This window comes from Rhipicephalus sanguineus, unplaced genomic scaffold (assembly GCF_013339695.2).
Source record: "Rhipicephalus sanguineus isolate Rsan-2018 unplaced genomic scaffold, BIME_Rsan_1.4 Seq1115, whole genome shotgun sequence".
Lineage (NCBI taxonomy): Eukaryota > Metazoa > Arthropoda > Arachnida > Ixodida > Ixodidae > Rhipicephalus > Rhipicephalus sanguineus.
In genome coordinates, this window is record NW_023614352.1 from 1 (window position 1) to 18716 (window position 18716).

At 43.6% G+C, this 18716-nt stretch overlaps 1 pseudogene; it reads left to right on the forward strand.

The window, feature by feature from the left end:
* Positions 1 to 1597: 1597 nt before the first annotated feature.
* LOC119376185 (uncharacterized) lies at positions 1598 to 13208 on the forward strand (annotated as a pseudogene).
* Positions 13209 to 18716: the final 5508 nt, after the last annotated feature.

Here is an 18716-nt window from a genome sequence, read left to right on the forward strand (position 1 = left end):
GGGAGGGGGTGGACAAAGTACATATTTAGCAATAATGACATAATTACAAGTATCAATTGCAATAAATATACACTATTTCACAGCAACATTAACAAGGATTGGACACCGAAATCGACATACTTGGCGAACAAACTAAGCTATGCTAGAAATACCACATTTTAAGCAAATCACTCGAATCACTAATGAACACCAGTGGATTGAGAAAAAGCACACATTTATTTTGAAGATATGCTTTGCTGAGAAGGTTGCTGTGTAGGCTTCTCAAATAGGCTGTCTTCTAACAGCGTCGGTTCAGCCTCAGCACACGACTCACGAAAGAAAAAAAGTCTGTCTACCGCTGAAAGCGAGCACAAATTTGTGTTATAATGAATAAATATCGCCTTCATAGCCGGATTGCCCTGCAGCGTGGCGATATCTCTTCTCGGGCCATCTACATACCGAAACGCTTCCGCTCTCACTTGGGTTGTTCTTACTGTTCAGAATCCGAAGTCTGTCCCCATCTTCGGAATCCTAAGCCGTCTGACCCTGTCGGCTTCAGTGAAGCTGTCACCACCACCGACGCTACCAGCACCCATTTCAGAAAGCAGCAACAGGCGAAGTCGGCTCCGGCGGTGCGGGAGCCTGCTACCACAAAAGACCGTTTCACGCATGTAATCAATTAGGAACGCACCCTGACATTGGAAAGGTGGCTGAAAGCGCGTCAAAGATAGCCATCTTCTAGTCACTTCCGCCGCGACTACGGAAACTGCTCTTGGAAGTGCCGCCGCTTTGAGAACTGAATGCACGCGAAGCATTGCACAGCCTGTTCCAAGGCGGTATCCGCGCGGGGGGTCGCGAAGTAATAGCTTGCCACCCGAAAAAAATTAGGCGTGCTGCACTGACCTTGAGAGACAGCGACTTTCGTCGGCAGGGGCCGACAACACTGCCCCCGCGATTCTGCCGTCTCGGCGTCGCGCGCTTTACCACATGGACCATTCTGTGCTTGAGCGGAAACCATCGCCACCCTATCCGTCGGCGACCGGCGGTGCGCCTTTGCTTGTCTTGGCACAAAAAAGAAAAAAAAACGCCATTCCCCCATTGGAAACACGCCTCAACTCATTTCTGACACAAAAAAAATGTAACGAGATACCCGTGTCTAGCATAGTATCGCGATACAGGCGATACATCGTAAACGTATTTCACTACTGAGATACAAATACATTTTTCAAATGTATCTCGATACAGAAATACAGATACTCAAAAGTATCTCGGAAATACTATCGCGATACTCTTGTATCGCGATACTGCCCAGCCCTGGTTAACACCCATCTTCAAAGTGTTGCTTCAATGAGGGTGTTCAATCATTAATCTATCTAGGCGCGCCCCGTACATTTTTCTCTCTCCATGCCCTTGGACGGCTGGAGCAGCTGGAGTGCAACGTTGGTTGCATGGTTGGTAGTAGTGGTTGTAGCGGTTGTAGCACGCGGGTTGTTGCACCGTGATAGCCGTCACAGGTTCCGTGTCCCAGCCAACGAACGCAAAAACTCTTGCAGCCGTACCATCCATCTATTTATGCTGCTTGCAGCGGCGGAAAGCTATGTCGCAAAGCCCACCCCGTAAAGCGGCGCAAGGTGTACTTGGATCGCGACCAGCCCTTTCAGGTGCCGGCGTCAAGTTTTTACAAACGAATAAAGGACCACGCCGCAGCAACGTCAAGTGGTGCCAGTGGTGCTAGCACAAGCCGCTGCGATGGAGACGACGACTCGATAGACGCTACGGCGCCTAGTATTGTGCACAGCGACGACGACGGTGATCGAGTTGCGTCCGATTCCAGCGTACACAGCGATGACGAACGTAGCTGTGACATCAGCACGTTCTCCACGAGTGACGACGGGGAGGAAAATTCTGACGAATACAGCAGTTTTGAGGATGACGACGAGGAGGACACACCAGAGGATGAGCATGACTTTCTGCCCCAGATTTCCGGCTTCAGCCTGGAAACCTTGCCTGGCTCCCAAGTAACGAAAGCCGGTGCAGTCGCAGCGGTCATGGCATACGCCGTTGCCCACGGACTTACTTGGACAGCACTAGGTGACCTCTCTAAGCTCATCAACTTTCTCTTTGGTGCCAATGTCTTACCGCGGAGCGAGTACATGTTTAGGAAACTGTGGACTAGAGAGACAGAAGAAGTTTTGCATTACTTCTACGTCTGTGAAGCATGCAGCAATGAAATGACTATGGAAGGAAAGGTGGCCAAGTGTGCACTATGCAAGCGCACTGGAAGCCTTCAATCATTGAAAGAGCGAGGCTCATTTTTCATCATCCTAGATCTCCACAAGCAGCTCAGCTCCCTGCTCGAAAAAACGAAATCTCAATTAGAGCCACATTTGGCAAAAGTGCGGCAACATGGAACAACAATTACTGATATCACAAACGCCCAGTGCTATCGTAATCTGCAAAAAGCAAGAAACCTGGGGAATGATGATTTGACCTTGACCATTAATACTGATGGTAGCCCAGTCTTTAAGTCCTCGAAGACGTCTGTGTGGCCCCTACAATTCATTGTGAATGAGCTTCCACCACAGCTGCGGCTGAAACATCCAGTCCTTGCAGGACTGTGGTTTGGGAAGACACATCCAAACATGCAGCTCTTTCTAGACAAGTTTGTCTGTGAAGTAAACAGCGTAAAGCCAGTCCAGTGGGTTTATAACAATGAGGTTCACACATCACGCCCTTTTGTGTTGTGCTGCTCTGTGGACGCGCCTGCGAGAGCAGCTGTTCAAAACATGGTGCCCTTCAATGGATATTTTGGATGCCCATGGTGCCTTATTAGGGGCGAACATGTTGAAGGTGAGCAATGTATCATTTTCTTTGACATCTGTTGAAATAACTGAGCAAAAAAGCTTTTAGAAGATGGAGCCCCCACAGACAATGAAGCCAAGGAAGGTATGGGGGATGTTAATTGTAGTGTTTTAACTCTCTTGTAATTACCATATAAAGGTGAAGAAAGTGAGGTAAAAGGTAAAAACAGTGCAAAATAGACTAGTCAAACTAAGAATCACACAGGGCAAGCACCGACTAACAACTGACTGTTTTATTCCTTCAATGTAATATAAAGGAAGAAAAGTGTGGGGTAATAAGTCATGTGCATTTTCAAGCCATTCGTCATGATACAATGTGTGGAAACTGTTAATCGACACGATTACAACTTTGGGAGTGCACCTAGGCACATGAGAGAGAGTTAATCTCGTCTTTGCTTAGTGTTATGGATGGTTCACTAACACATGTGTTGCCCCTTAGTTTAATAGCGAAAGCCTCGGCTGTCAGATGACTGTGCACGGTTGGGTATATTCCTATGGGCACCGTGCATACGTTAGGAGCCGCCACAGTCGCGCGCTTCCTCCAGCGCCACAGCGGCCACGGCAGCAGATCTGGCGGGATAAGAGAGCAGACAACGCAGGCCGTGGCAAGCCACTGCGCCAGTGCTTTGGTGCTTCGCTTGAGGCGTTTCCTTTCCCGTTTGCTTCCGAAAGACGTCAAATTGTTAGCAGCTGTCCGAGAACGTAGCGTTAGCGCGGGTGCTTCTTTTCGCCAGACCTCGTGTATCCTCAGGCGAACGCGGCAACATTAAATGCATGAGCTGGCGGAAGACAACGGAGGTGACGAGCCCGTTGAGCGAAACTGCGCACGTATAATGCGGGCCGCCTCGCTCACTAAACAATCACAGCTTATCACCCTCGGGCTAACGCGGCAGCGAACTCAGCAGCAGCTTGAAACTGGCGATACCAGCAATTGCACTGTCACGGCCACTGAATGAAAAAACGCTTTCCATCGAACGGCCATGGCGCTGCATTCACTGCGCCGACTTAACCAGTGCAGCCGCGTTCGTCGTCGTGGCTCGTGTTTTGCTGCCATGGCACTGCAAAGCGTGCCAATTATTATCACGTTTGGATTCAGAGAGCTACGTGATATAGTTTCCTCCGAGGAGCTAATCTGAAGAAGGGCAGGGACCTTCTCGAAGCGGGGCACGTTCACGGCGTCGTGGAAGAGGTGTTGCTCGGTAGATTAACAATCACGGGCAAATGCACCCCCCAGGAAAAAAAAAACATCTATTTACAAAACTCACTTTTGTCGTCGAACGAGTGCGATCCACCGTTCACGCCGATTCCGTTCATATTCTCTAAATGGAAACCGGTAAAAAACGCGTGCCAGAGAATTCCTGTAGGGGTTATTGCACCCAACAACGCAGCAATTATTCCTGGAGTTCGGCATTCCTACGAGCAGCGGAACCGGCACAAAACGAACTGCCCGCGAAAATACCTCGCGCCGTCACAGCGGGAGCGTAGAGCGAGCAGGGGTGCAATCGCGGAGCGATGTTGTATGCTATATTATTCTTATCGTCCACCACTCGCGGCTGACTGATCGCGTTGATAACACGGACGTACCGTCGCTCTGGTCACTAGCCAAGCGCGAGAAGCACGAAAAGTGTAGTCATCGTAAAAGGCATAGTTCCTTGACTTCATCCCATTGCGAGCACGTCAGAGCATCCCGCCAAATCTGCGCTTCTTGCCGCTAGGGACGCCGAGCGGAGTTACGTCTGCACGGAGCCTATGGCACTGTAGTCTCGGATATCTGGCGTGCACCCGCTCGTGCTGCAATGGAGAGCCATGTTGCTGCCTTGTTCAAGTTGCTTATTAAGACAATGGCCTGTTTGTCCAATGTACGTCTTTGTGCAGGAGAGTGGGGCTTCATAGACTACATTGGCCGTGCATCTACAAACAGTCTCTTGTGTTTCGTTGTACATGGAGGCTTCTTGAGCCCTTTCTGGCTGACGCATCTACAAAGTCTACATAGCTTATTGGGGGCACTAAAAAGCACTTCCACGTCCGATTTCTGGGCAATTTTCTTGATAATGTGCGAGATACCATGAATGTGTGGTATCACATTCTTCCTGGAACGGCTTTCAGAGCGGTCTTTGTTTCTGTTCACTCCGTGAACCTGTGAGAGCAGCTTGTGTGCCAGGCCAAGCAGTAAATCCTCAGGGACGCAGTCTAGTCACTTGCTCACTGAAGCTCCACTGCACCTTGTGGTGGCATGACCAATTGAGGACATTTTTCAGGGTGGCGGTGGCAACAGCCCGCTTGACGAGGTTTGAGTGACCCTGTTCTGAAAAGGGACTCCTCCCTTTCATGCAGGCCACTCGAAACTTTTCAAGCGGGCTGTTGCCACCGCCACCCTGAAAAACGTCCTCAATTGGTCATGCCACCACAAGGTGCAGTCGAACTAAACTAAAAAAGAACAAGCTCTTGATCAATTCCCCTTCCTTTGTTCATTCACAGCTGAGGTCTCATTCTGGCAAGCTGGATGACTTCAGGTAGTGTGTGAGGAATTATTGGTCAGCTGCCAGCTCGTTTAAAGATCACTTATTACGTAACGCCAGCTGACAAGAGTATTGCACACTTGCTGTCATGACTGCAAGCAGCACTGTCTAACACTCCCATGATTACATGCCAGGAAATATCCAATAAAGTAGACGGGAGGACAACTGTTGTGGTAGCATGGTTAGTACAGCACCAGATGCGTTATCTGAAGGTTGTACGTTTGGTACCTACTAGTTGCAAGTTGTCGTTTCACACACTTCAGTTTCTTTACGTGTACATCATAATTATGTTACAGTTAACAACAAATAATGCCCCTATGCTTTCCTTGGCTTCACTGTCTGTTGGTTTCATGAGGTTGCACATAACAAAGACGACGAGCCCTTGATCAATTCCCTTTCCTTTGTTTTTGGGAGCATGTGTGTTGCATTGTTCCTTTCTATAATTTGCATGTTCAATATTTTATAGGAAGCATGAGATATGTGACCAACGAGCCTGTTGAGATGAGGACAACAGAGATGCTCAAGAGAGATATGAAGCTGGCGCTTGATTACAAGGACGTCATCAACGGCGTGAAAGGACCATCAGCATTGTTCAATTTGAAAGGTAATAAAAGGTTCACTGTGGGAATTTGCCTCTACATTTAGCTACATAACTGTCACATAGTATATCTCTGTTTGCACCCAAAATATGACCATGATGGCTCCTTTATGCAAGCACTGAAAGAGCCATACCAATTACAGTGACGAAATCATATTCTTATACCTGTTGCAGCCTAAAATGCCACTGTTCCACTACATGGATAATTACCAATTTGTTCACATTTGAGAATGTTGGCTTTGGCTCCTACATCATGTAGCAGGGAGTGTGGCAAATTTAGGATAATTAGAGCAGATAGATATACAGGGCAGACGCTATTTGAAACCACATTTTTGAAAATAAAAACATACAAGAAAAAACTCCAGCTGTTAACATAATGTTTACGTGGATTTGAAGTATTTTGTTACTTATTATACCAAATGTTAGCCTGCTTGCACATGTCCTGTTTTATCCCTAAACTTCCATATTTTTCTATCGATAGCGGACGGCTGAAAACTTGCCGGAAAGTCCACATGAAATATGCTAATATAATATATGAAAATTTATGGGTAGTCTTAAAATATTCGTACCCTAGTAATCGGTTGTTTGAATATCATGTCTTATCAAAGTTTAAGGGTAGTTACAACATTCCTTGCATAATAAGGAGACATGGAAAACATTTTATTCAAATGCAAGCATCATAAGTACCAGGAACAAGATGGCCCAACCCAGAGTGTTGCCAAAAAAAATGCATTTGGTGAAAAGTGCATGTTAAAGATTAAATTCAAAATTTTTGTTTGGCGAAGACATGCCGTTCTTACCGGTCCTTGTTCCAGAAGAACTCTGGAACCATGGTTGTTTTGAGAACATTGATTTGGTGAAATCATTTAGAACACAATGACCAGCAACAGCGCTGTGTTGATGGGGGACTTCAGACAATGTGCGCTTTTGAATTAACGTGACCTGGAATTTTCTATAAGCGATTTTAACGAACATCCAGTTTCAATTCAACTCTGATATTTCATGTCATGAAAGTTGAGAAAGTCAACTTCATTTCTCAAGTTCAGGGTTTTTAAAATCCCTTTAGGTTGACACACTCATCTGCATATTTAAAGTTCAGGATATTTAAAATCCTGAAGTGAATCTATCTGCCCAGCCGGGAGAAATTTTTGATAGACAATGTCAGAGGCATAGAAGGACACAACTGGCATAGTTTTGAACTTTTCTCGCTTTCTTGGGCCATGGTGATCTATGCATCTTCCACTGACTTAGAGAGTGTTCAATTTTGAGATTTTTCGCTTGTATTTTCCTGCACATTATGTATTTTTGTTGTTCTCTGTTGTGAATTGTGTTAAGTCAAATAAATTATTTTTTTAGGCTTGGACCTCGTGAATGGTCAGAGTGTGGAGTATATGCACTGTGTACTTCAAGGTGTCTCCAAACAGCTGACGGAGATGATCCTGTCTTCTTCAAACTCCAACGAGCGCTTCTATGTTGGTAATGTAGCACATTGAAGCAATATCTTTTAGGCACTTGGAAGTTTTTTCAGTTTGTTCATTCATTGAGGAGCCATTTGGAATTTGGCTACATAGCTTGCAGTGTCACGTGACTGCCAAATTTTGAGAACTTTTGAATAGCAGCCATGAAAAATGTGCACTATGCCTAGTGCAAAAAACAGAATGCCTGCTACCCGAAGGCAATTAGGCACTACTGCAGCTGTAGTAAGGAGGTGAGGTGAGAATTTTACATTGACTGCTTACACATTTCTAGGGGGACTGTATGAGAACACGCACACATCAAAACACTTAAAGGGGTGGTGCCACAAATTTGTGTCTTGCGCGTTCTTTGCTGTAAGCGTTTTCCTATAGCTCCAGGAAGCATGTTGCACGCACCAAGATTCATGTATTCTCGCTAAATAATTTAATATCACCTTTTGATGTGGACAACTTTCGGTTTCGGTTTCTGGAGCCGAGGTTGGGCAGTGACGTAGAAGTGTAGGAGGCGTGGTCACGTGACCACAGAAGGCTGTGACGCACTTAGCCAGGAAGCAATCGAAACTCGGCGAGTGATGTAGCAACAGATGCTTTGCCGGTACTATAGTGAATTAGAATATATTCTAGTTCACTACAGCCGGTACGTACGTTGCGGAAGTGGCGGAGGTCCGGAGGTCACTCACGTTACTAAAGCAGATTTGGTGTGATGTCACTACAACTTTCGTTGCCCATCCTACAGATCTACGTCAGTGCTGGCGCGCTAGCGATGGGTTTCGATCGGGAGAATGGGCATTTAGGTACACTTTGGAAGTGAATTAAAATATTTTCTAAACGTTTGCTGCGTCGACCCTTCGTGTGGAATGTCCTTACATACAGAGGAAACCCACAACAGGCTTGTTATAGCCTCGAAATTTAATGGCACCACCCCTTTAGGAATTGGGAATCCAAATCAGTAAGAATAAAAATGCGCTATTTATGGTTATTTGAGGTAGGTTGAGTATTGGAAATATTCACAAGTGCTCAACACTTTCCTCTAGCAGCACTCATGCCTCTTGTACACATTTGCCTCCCTTGGTGCTCATTTATTAGATTTCACTGTGTGGAAACAAATGACAGATGACTCTTACCAGCTATTAAGCACCCTTTGGTACCTATTGTGGAACATGCCATGTACCAATAGCAGAGATCTGTACTAGGCTAAACAGGTTTTCAAATTCTTGTGCTTGATATTGGAATAAAAGTGCTAAGATGGAACAAACAAAGGGAAAGACAAGGAACTTCACTGACTACAAACTGATTATGTACTGGAAAAGCAGTGTGTATATATGAGGGGAAGGTTAAGAAATTCAACAAACACATTATGAGGTCACAACTTAAAGGACCCCTGACACCAAATTTGGAAACTCGAGGTGCTTGTGTTGTTTGAGAGTCCTGCATGTGTGGGCAGGTCTGACCAATTACTAGTGACAAGCGTTGCCTATAAGATATTTTAATTTGGTTTTAAAGTAAGGGTGCATGCTCATCCAAGTATTCAGGTGCAGTTGACATTTTCTGTGGTTTGACGTAGACAGGGGGCCCCCTCATGAGGTTGCAGAGGTCAAGCAAGTATTGTTGGTGTCAGAACATTTGCAGGTGAGGACTATTGTTCGTCACCCTCGCTCTGTTGTCGCTCTGTTGCCAGGCTGCTCTCCAGGTAATTTTGGCTGCTTACGCCAGGAATGCTTTTCTTTTTTTCTGAGGGCGCAGGTCCCCCTATTTGAAAACAGCGCGTTCAGTGTCACCAAAGCTTGAGCGCACTTAGTCTCAGGCGCTGCCCCGCTGTGGGGTGCTAGTTTCTTATGGTATTTAGGCGGGCATTTCAAACTGACTTAAAATCGTTCTGAATTAACGGTGCTAGCATAAAGTATACGATGCGTTAGAGCATTTATGATTCAATTTTGGCATTGCCATACACAAAGCTGCAAATCACTGTAGAAAAGTCGCAAACAAAACTTTCGCTGTCAGGGGTCCTTTCAGTGACTGACATGTATTCGATCTCCTTATTGAGTAGTTCTAGAGACGACCCACTTGTGAAATGCTCACCCCTTTCACTGATAACCAGTGCCTGTCATGGTTGTGCTTAAGGATGATAACATCACCAAAGGCTGGGCTGCAACCATACTTGACACATTGTGTGATGAAGTTGCTTCCTGCATCAGTTGCTAGTTTGCAATGAATTAACATCTTCTCTAAGCTGATTGTTAATGCGGTGCCCTCCTGGCCCATGCATACCGTGCCTTGTACTACAACTGGTATGTTAATAAAAATATTTCTCCCTCTTAACCCTTTAATGCCTGAATTATGAAACCACCGAAGAAAAAATTGTTTTGATTTTCCAGCTTGAAATATCAATCTTTAATTGATTCTGCAGTTAAATTATCTACAATGCAACTTTAACGCATATTTTAGGTATGTTGCAAATTTGCGACATGCCACAGACGCGAAGATCTTGCAATAAAAAAGGTACTTCAGGACTACATAACGTGTCGTCTGCCACCTCTTGGGTGCATACACACCAAATAAAAAAAAATGATAGAATATAGAACTTACGTCACAGTGGCAAGAAAGAACGAAGTAGTGGGTGCTGTCATGTGCTTCGCACTCTCCGCCATCAGCTACACAACACTTGGTTCTAACATAGAATACCCTACACGAGAGTGCACTTCTTTTAAGAAGCCACAAAATGATGCATTACTGTTTTTCCACTGCAATCACACATATTTGAGATGCAGAGCTGAAATCTTGCGTCATCACAACATTTTTCTTTTTACGGACTTGTGGCAGAGTGGCAACAATTTAAGAGCTCTGCAGCAGCTTCTCACCATGCTTTGCTTCAAGATTAGACCTTGGACATGCCGCTGTTAGGTGCTCTGACTGGGGTGCAAGCCACTCAGCTATATTCGAGACTTTTTATGCAAACAGACATTGTGGCTGTGTAGTCAAGAACTGAATTCCGAGGCAAGTACACATGTAGCCATGTACTATAATGTAGATAAATTACAGACATCAGGCTTACAATTGACCTTGATGTCAAGAAGGTATGTGCTGTCTACTTCAGTTTAAGCACTATGTTTAGTCACATCAGGCAAGTGCAGCTGCAAACTAGTAGATAGTGAACTAGTTACTTGTGACAACGTAGTGTTTCAGTAGTTTTTATATATACGTAATTTAACACTATATATTCCTGTTTGCAGGGTGCACCTTCAATTTTGGCTAAGGTAGAGTCACGACTGCTTGCCATAAAGCCCCCACACTGCGTGACCAGGCTGCCACGACCATGAAAGATCGTGGCCACTGGAAGGCATCAGAGTGGAGGCAATGGATATTATTCTATGCACTCCCTTGCCTTCACGGTATCCTGCACCCGAATATTGGAGGCACTTATCGAAGCTCTCGGAGGCAATACACATCCTTCTTCGTGAAGAATTAGACCCTTGTGATATCGACAAAGCAGGTAATTTTGATGTAACTTTAAAGTCGTTTCCCCCGCCACGGTGGTCTAGTGATTTATGGCGCTCGGCTGCTGACCCGAAGGTCGCGGGATCGAATCCCGGCCGCGGCGGCTACATTTTCGATGGAGGCGGAAATGTTTCAGGCCCGTGTACTTAGATTTAGGTGCACGTTAAAGAACCCCAGGTGGTCGAAATTTCCGGAGCCCTCCACTCCGGCGTCTCTCATAATCATATGGTGGTTTTGGGACGTAAACCCCAGATATTATTATTAAAAGTCGTAAATGTTGCATTGACTTTGGAAGAGCTGGGGAATTATTTTGTGGCATGTTCAGTGACTGAATGGAATGAAACGTCACGCGAGAACGAGAGGTAGCAAACAGCCAATAGGTGAAAGGCGAGTGTCCTGGAAGAATGTATTACATCTTGGTCGTCTCCTGAAGAAATTTAGAAATGTATTCAATGCATGCGTAAATATAGAAATTAGGATAACTGAATATCAATATTGGAGGGCATTGTTTTTCAAAACTCAAAGCTAAAGAACGTGATGACTAACAATTTGTGTTAATGGTTGATATGGTGCCATGTGGTGTTGGAATATCACAAGACATTCGGTGGGAGCACTACTGCAATTTTCGCAAACCGTTGGTATGGGACTGGAGTGTGCCAGACACAAAGCCGGCTAATTTGACTCTGCGGCCCAAGCACTTTTGTTTCAATCCGATCCAAGTCGTCTGGAACCATTTTTGTGTCTGTTCTATTGAAGGGAATGGTGTCTTCATTCATTCTCTGCTCGTTCTTTGCCAAAATTATGAAGCACTGCTGTTTCCGGTGTTATTCCTACGTCTGACCATCACAGGTTTGACCAATCCCGTGTGGCACAATGTTTGCTCCCTTGTGTTCTCTCATGACGTTTTGTTCTTTTCTATCACAGAAGTGTGCGAAACGTCTCTCCTGTATCTGATAGTGCACCTTTGAACTTGGATAAACCGTAGTTATGCAAAGCCCCAAGTTGGCAAAATTGTATTTTTTTACCCGGTAGTATCCTTCAAAGTTTACAGCACAGCTTGCATGTGTAAAGCATAATAATTAAGATGGATTCGCAAAACATGTTTCACTAAATTCAAGAGAGTTGCTTGTTGGGCTAGTTGGAACGTGGGTACACTCGAAAAAAGCCACTAAAACATCGAAAAAGTGAAAACTGAGATGCAGAAGCAGAGAGAATGACACACAGTGGGCTACAAACAACTGACATTTAATATCCACAAAATGCCTCCTCCTAAGTCCGTACAGAGCATGCGCAAAAGCACCCTTATAGTGATTTGCACAGATAAGAGAGACAGGGAATATAAGACAGGTAGGGTGCTTTGCGCTTGCTCTGTACAAATTTGGTGGAGGCACTTTTTCGAAATTAATGTCAGTTGTTAGTAGCCAGCTCTGTGTCACTGTCTCGGCCTCTCAGTTATTCTCTTTTGATGTTTTAGTGGCTTTCTTCGAAGGTTGACTAAGCCCAATGGAACTTTTGTCAGTGAAGAATAATGTTCGAGCTTTTCATCATATTTGCCTGGTTTTGAGGTGTTGCTTCATTTTCAGAGCACTCCTGGGCAATTTCGTATCCCGTTGCGAGGCACTGTACGGCACATCGTTCATGACATTCAACGTGCACGCCTTGCAGCATCTGGGGAATTGTGCACGCTCACTTGGACCACTTTGGGCACATTCTGCCTTCGTATTTGAAGGTGGGAAATGGAGGCATAGTGCGCCTGGTGTCTGCTGCACATGGCCTACCGCAGCAGAATCACTGAGCGTGTGATAATGACTCAAAAACTACATCAACTTCTAGACAGTTCCCTTCTATCGTCATCTGAAAAAGAAAAGTGCAAAGCGCTCATAGGATACACACCACTCAAAAATGCTCTAAACGTCTGCAGTGTGACTTTGCTGGGCAAGGGCAATGAGCGAGGTCTCAGTGCTAACGAGCGAGAGAAACTTCTGCATTCCTGCGGCATCTCCTTAACGCAGGCAATGGAGTACGAACGTTTCGTCATGAAAAGCAAGTGTTCCACAGCACTACCTACCAGAGAGCGTCAAAATCGGACACTACGTTTGTCAAAACTGACAGTGGTTCATATAAGCGCATCGAACACATACTGTTTTTTAAAGAAGGGGACCTATGTGCTCTTTTCTGCAGGCCACTCATCATTGCCGACACAGCTGCAGTGCCTCCTCATGTTAAAGAATGTTTCTTATCGCCAGACAGAGATTTAGAGTTGTTGCTTCCCAGGCAGTGAGTGATAGTTGTCTTATATAAATTTAGCAAATGAAGAGAAGACGTTCATTTGCGACTTGCCAAACAAAATTGAAAGAGATTGAAAAACTGAATATGGGGGGGGGGTGTAAGTACAACCTTTGTCTGTAAAGTTTCGAGAATGCTTTATTTTCTTCTTTAGAAATGATTCCTCAAAACTAATATTGGTCCATATGTGTAGCGCCATCTTTTCAGGATAACCTGAGCTGTTTATGTTAATTGCTGTGATAGCTGCTAGATGGACATTACATGTAGAAAAATACATTGTCACTAGTTGTCTGCGCGTTCTGCTGTGAGTTAATGTGGAGAGATGGACGTCCACCCCGAACAGCGTGTGAAGCTTGGAAAGACGCCACACAGGCACATGAGCTCCTTTGTGATGCTTACAGCAACGAGACATTATCATGGGCGCGAGTTTTCGAGTGGCACAAGAGGTTCATTTCGGGGATAACGTCATTGGAAGATGACACAAGGCAGGGGTGCCTCTGCAACCTCACGGAATGAAAAACAATGTGGCTCGGATCAGGGAGATCGTACAGCAAGACTGCAACCATTACAGTGCAGTCAGGTGCTATCATTACATCTGCTATTATTACATCTGTCATTACATCTGCTATCAGATGCTCTTGCATATAGATTGTAACTATGTACATACTTTCAAGAATAGTGACATTCAGCATTCTTCTCTCTGTATATTTGGTCTAGTGGCAGAGGCATGGCTCGGAGGCTTTCAATTAATTTGAGGCCTGGGCATATGCTGCCTTCATTTATCTGTCACCCTAAAAAATTTACCTTTTTCCAGAGAAGCGTTTCTCGGGATTAAATGAGTCCTGCTTTTTGTGCCCTTCTATGCATGGTATGCAAACTTTTTGTCATGCTGCACCTTGTCAGTGCCTCAAACAAAGATGTTCTTAACATAAATGTGGACTCCTGGAATGGTCTTCTATGCTCATCACCAGTGTCTTTTGAAAGACCTCATAAGCAGAAGATATACTGACGTGTAATCTCAAGGATCGATAGTGTCCCTATAGGAGTGGTGAACCTGTCCAATGGGAGTGGTGATCATGATCCGTTGTGTATTTTGTTGAGACATATCGTCATGAAACTAAGTTGGCATACATCCTCGAAAAAGAAAAATTGTGCGCCTGACCACCCACTTTCTGTGTCATTGCGGGTAGGCATTGAGTAGTGGTCACGTAATGTACTTTGTTTACTTCTGTGAGTTTTTACCAGGGCCAAGGTAATTCGCTATTTGATGGGTTCTTCTATCTTTGTGATGATGGACGCCTTCTCTATGCGTGCCAGTTCATTGTGTAGTGGTTTCTTAAGAGCGAGAAGGTACTTTCTGAGCAGGTGTTGAACTGGAATAACATTTGGTCACAGAACCATCTTGTATTTTCTTTGTGCACAGCCCATTCTATGAAAGCGATGCACAAATTATACTTTGGGCAACCTATGTTTCCACTTCGTCTGGCAGAGTGGATGTTGACAGGGACAGTGCCGAAGTTTATGCATGTATTCAAGCCAGTGAGTGCCTGACATGTTTTCAATACGGTGAAGAAAAGGTTTTCTCTCACTGCACCGTTTATCTGCAAGCGCTTGGGTGTTGATACTGCAGTGCTAATCTCAGGCCAGAATTTTCATCTGGGAATTATGCTTACACCTTAGCTGCAGGTGGGAGTAGCAATCTTGTTTAAATAGCTGCTTAATACCTTTGCACTGTAATGCGGAAAGTTCTGCCAATGATTAGAAAACAGATAACATATATTTTGTGGGGGATAGTGCCCACATGGTTTCTTTTTTTCTTGAACTGTAAACTTCCTGCTGGATATATTGCAGAGAATGCTCATAACCTGTGCTTGTGCCTACTTTTGTGATGTTGAAATAACTGTTCTTCTTTACATAATGCTAGCACATCTTTCTTTGTACGTTTTATATTACTGCAATTTTATAATTATATTTTCCAGTTGTGCATTCAAGGTGTCTTTAGTGTGCTATATTGTATAATATTCACTGGGATGAACAGTGTCTCAATGCCTACTGCTGCCTACGGCTTTGCTCTGAAGCCAGCAATAACCTCAGATACATAAAAAAAATAAATGCAAGTGGCTGTGATGAGACCAAATAGTCCTGTTCAAGTTGTGTGTGAAATCAGACTGTGGGGACCAGAATTAATTAGACTTCACTGTAACGGGTAAATGTTACAAAGTGGAACACATCTGCTTCTTCTGAAATCATGTCTGGAACTGCAAGAGTTAAGGAAAAGAGGATGGAATAGAGTGAAATACACAATCTGCTTCATTATTTGGCTGTTCAGCTGCTCCATTATTTGAGCGTTCTGCTTCAGATAAAATATTTGACACTGGAAAAATGTCCTTTTTTGTTAACCTGTTTTGAATTCTCTAAGTTCTGTTCCAAAACCAAGATTCATTTGCTTGCGAGAGTTTGCGCAGATGTTTCACCGCTGGTTGGGAAATTTTAAATAAATGTTTGATTTGCTGCATGAACCATTATACAGCTGTGTGTTAAATGTTGAATAAATACTGGTGAGAAAATTTCACTGCAATAAACTGGTTGTTGGCTTATTAATTGAGTTTGCCAAGTAAACAAAGTTTCTTGTCGGCTTACTTAAGAGCCTATTAACCACTGTGGAGTCAAAGCAAAGATGAGACAATTTTGAGAAATGTATCTCTGCTTTGTCATCATAGAACTGTGTATACTTAAGTATGATGAAAGCAGATGGAAAGGGCACTATGAGAACATTGAACTCAATCAGAGTAAGTGAACTGTTTGGGAAACATGAAGTGCATGAAGATTGGCTTAATAATGAAGCATTGACTTTTCATGGCTACTGCTACACTTGCCTGCTGGTTGGCAATTAGTACCGCCACCTACCTATCTCAGTTTCTCGCACAAAATGCGTAAACGTGGTCACAGTTGCACATTTAGAACATTCCGATAAAGAGCGTTCATGCTACCACCGCATTATAGGGAAGTTTGACCAGTGAGATTTCTGTTGCACTTCAGGCAATCTATCTTACGAAAATTTGTTGTTAATGGGAAATATGTTTATGCTTATGTTTATACTTAGTACCAAGTTCTAATAAGCATAATTCAGTTGTTTCCCTTGAAGGAATCAATGATGCTTTTCGGAATTCATTTGGAATCTACGTTGTCACTGGTATGCAGCTAGCTCTGTTTTCCAAGATCATTTCACATTACATTTCATGAGCAGCATTATTCACGCCATTGCTTACTTTATGACGTTGCAGTGCGCGGCTCATACATACGTACTTGACATTGCATTCCTCCCCTCTCATAATGCTACTAGAGCACATGAGGCTTGCAAAATATTCTGGCACAAACTACCTGCATTATTTGTGTAAGAAGCAACAAAAAAACACCATACATATTTTGTGCAGCAGCCATTATGGTCAACTGAACGTATTGTTGCATTCCGTCATTTGCCTTGGTTGCTTAAGCTCATGCATGTTCACCATGCAATTTCAAAGCCGTTGTGAACCTCCAAATGTCAGGTGGGCCATGAAGTTCTTTGCTTTCGCACTCTACTTTAGTGCCTAATCTACTGTCCTTCCTAGACAATTTCGGAAAAAAGGATGGGCGCTTCTGCACCTCATAAGGGTTACATTTCCTTGATTACCTTTACGTGACTATTTAGGCCAGGTACAGTGGGCCCATAGTATTGAGATCACTGTACTGCAGCCATGCCGAAGTCGGTAGATGTAGCAAAAAAAATGCATGCTCTCCATTTAATAAACCAATAATCATTGCGTATTGGAACTGCAATGGAATTGTTGCCCTCTAATTGCTTGATAGAAATTGACATAAAGATGTCTTATGAGGTGATCATAGCAGAGGACACACAGGCCGAAATATGACATGTATGAGTGCTGCGGGGATTCAATTGCTCTGTGCCACAAAGCCCAAATATTCATGATACCACTTTGAGAAAAATACTACTTGTTCGTATTCATGCTTGCTTATAAAGTTAGCTCACTCAAAAGCTACTTTTCGTAACTGTTACAAAGTGATTACTTGAGGTTGTTGCAGTTAATTGCAGTTGTAGAAGTAAGGAAAACATTTCTTTAAACTCCAAGTGAATATATGTGTCATTTGTTTAGTCTTAGTTGGTATACTCAAATCAATATATTCTTGTCGAGTTGCAAAACTTGGATTAACTATTAATAATTTAAGAATTAGCAGTAATGTTGAGCCTATGGTATTACTGGTTCATGCATGCAATAACACTATATAGTTGTCATTTAACACAACACAGTTTATTTGTTTCCTGTGAATCTACATAAAGACTTACGAAAAGTGCCCACAACACGTGCAAGCACTGCAGCAAGTATGATGCACGTCAGTTAATTGTTATCCAGCAAACACAATTTTTCATGACCAATTTGTTCGCTGCTTTGCAGTGCATGCCTGTACATATTACAGCTATAAATATATATATATATATCATATATATAATATATATATATATAATTAACTATTATATATATATATATATATATATATATATATATATATATCTTTATATTATATATATATATATTATATAATATACACCACCTGCAGTCCTTCACATCAAACCCATATATATTGCTTAAAATTTCTAGTATCACCACCATGGTGGGCCAGCTTCCCAACTCTGCTCACTGCTTCCCAGCATTATCACAGTGGCAGGGGAGCCTCCCATGATTGTACACTATCTAGCCGCAACTCTCCACCATCACCCAGCATCCTGTCCGCTTCAAACACCTTCTGTACACCATGCCACCCAGTATGTGCTGGCATATGCACAATTGCCAGTATAACCACTATTCCACCCAGTACATGCTGGCATATATCCACCATGGTTTCCAGTATGCCACTATGCACCCAGTACGTGCTGGCATATCCACCACGGTTTCCAGTATGTCATTATGCCACCCAGTCCATGCCGGTATATCCACCATAATTTCCAGTATAGCCACTATTATTTCCACTATGCCCACTATTCTTTCCAGTATCCACTATGGCAGTTTTTCCAATAGGGAATGCACACAAAAGATCTCCGATGGTTAGTGAGAGCGACAGAATGTATACCAAAGTGTAGGAAACAATAAAGAGGAGTGCAGAATAGTTTATGGGGGTAATCAAGCTGACATATTTGCAAGCATTAAATGTAATGAGCTCACTCAATTCAGGGTAAATTGCAGATCACTGGGAGAGGCCTTTGCCCTGCAGTGGACAATGATGGCGACTATCGCAATACCCTATAAACAGTGAAGTAATTTGTGTAATGTGGAAGGCACCATTTTTGCCACTTTGTATTGCGTTAATTTGTGAAAGCTTCGGACGTGTGAGAGAATTTTTCTGGTGTACCAGTGCGTCAAGGTGAACATAAAGAAAAACAATGGTGGTTTCTCTCTTTTTAGTGTTGCGAAACTCGCATAAAGTTTGGGGCTCTTAGTGAACTTTT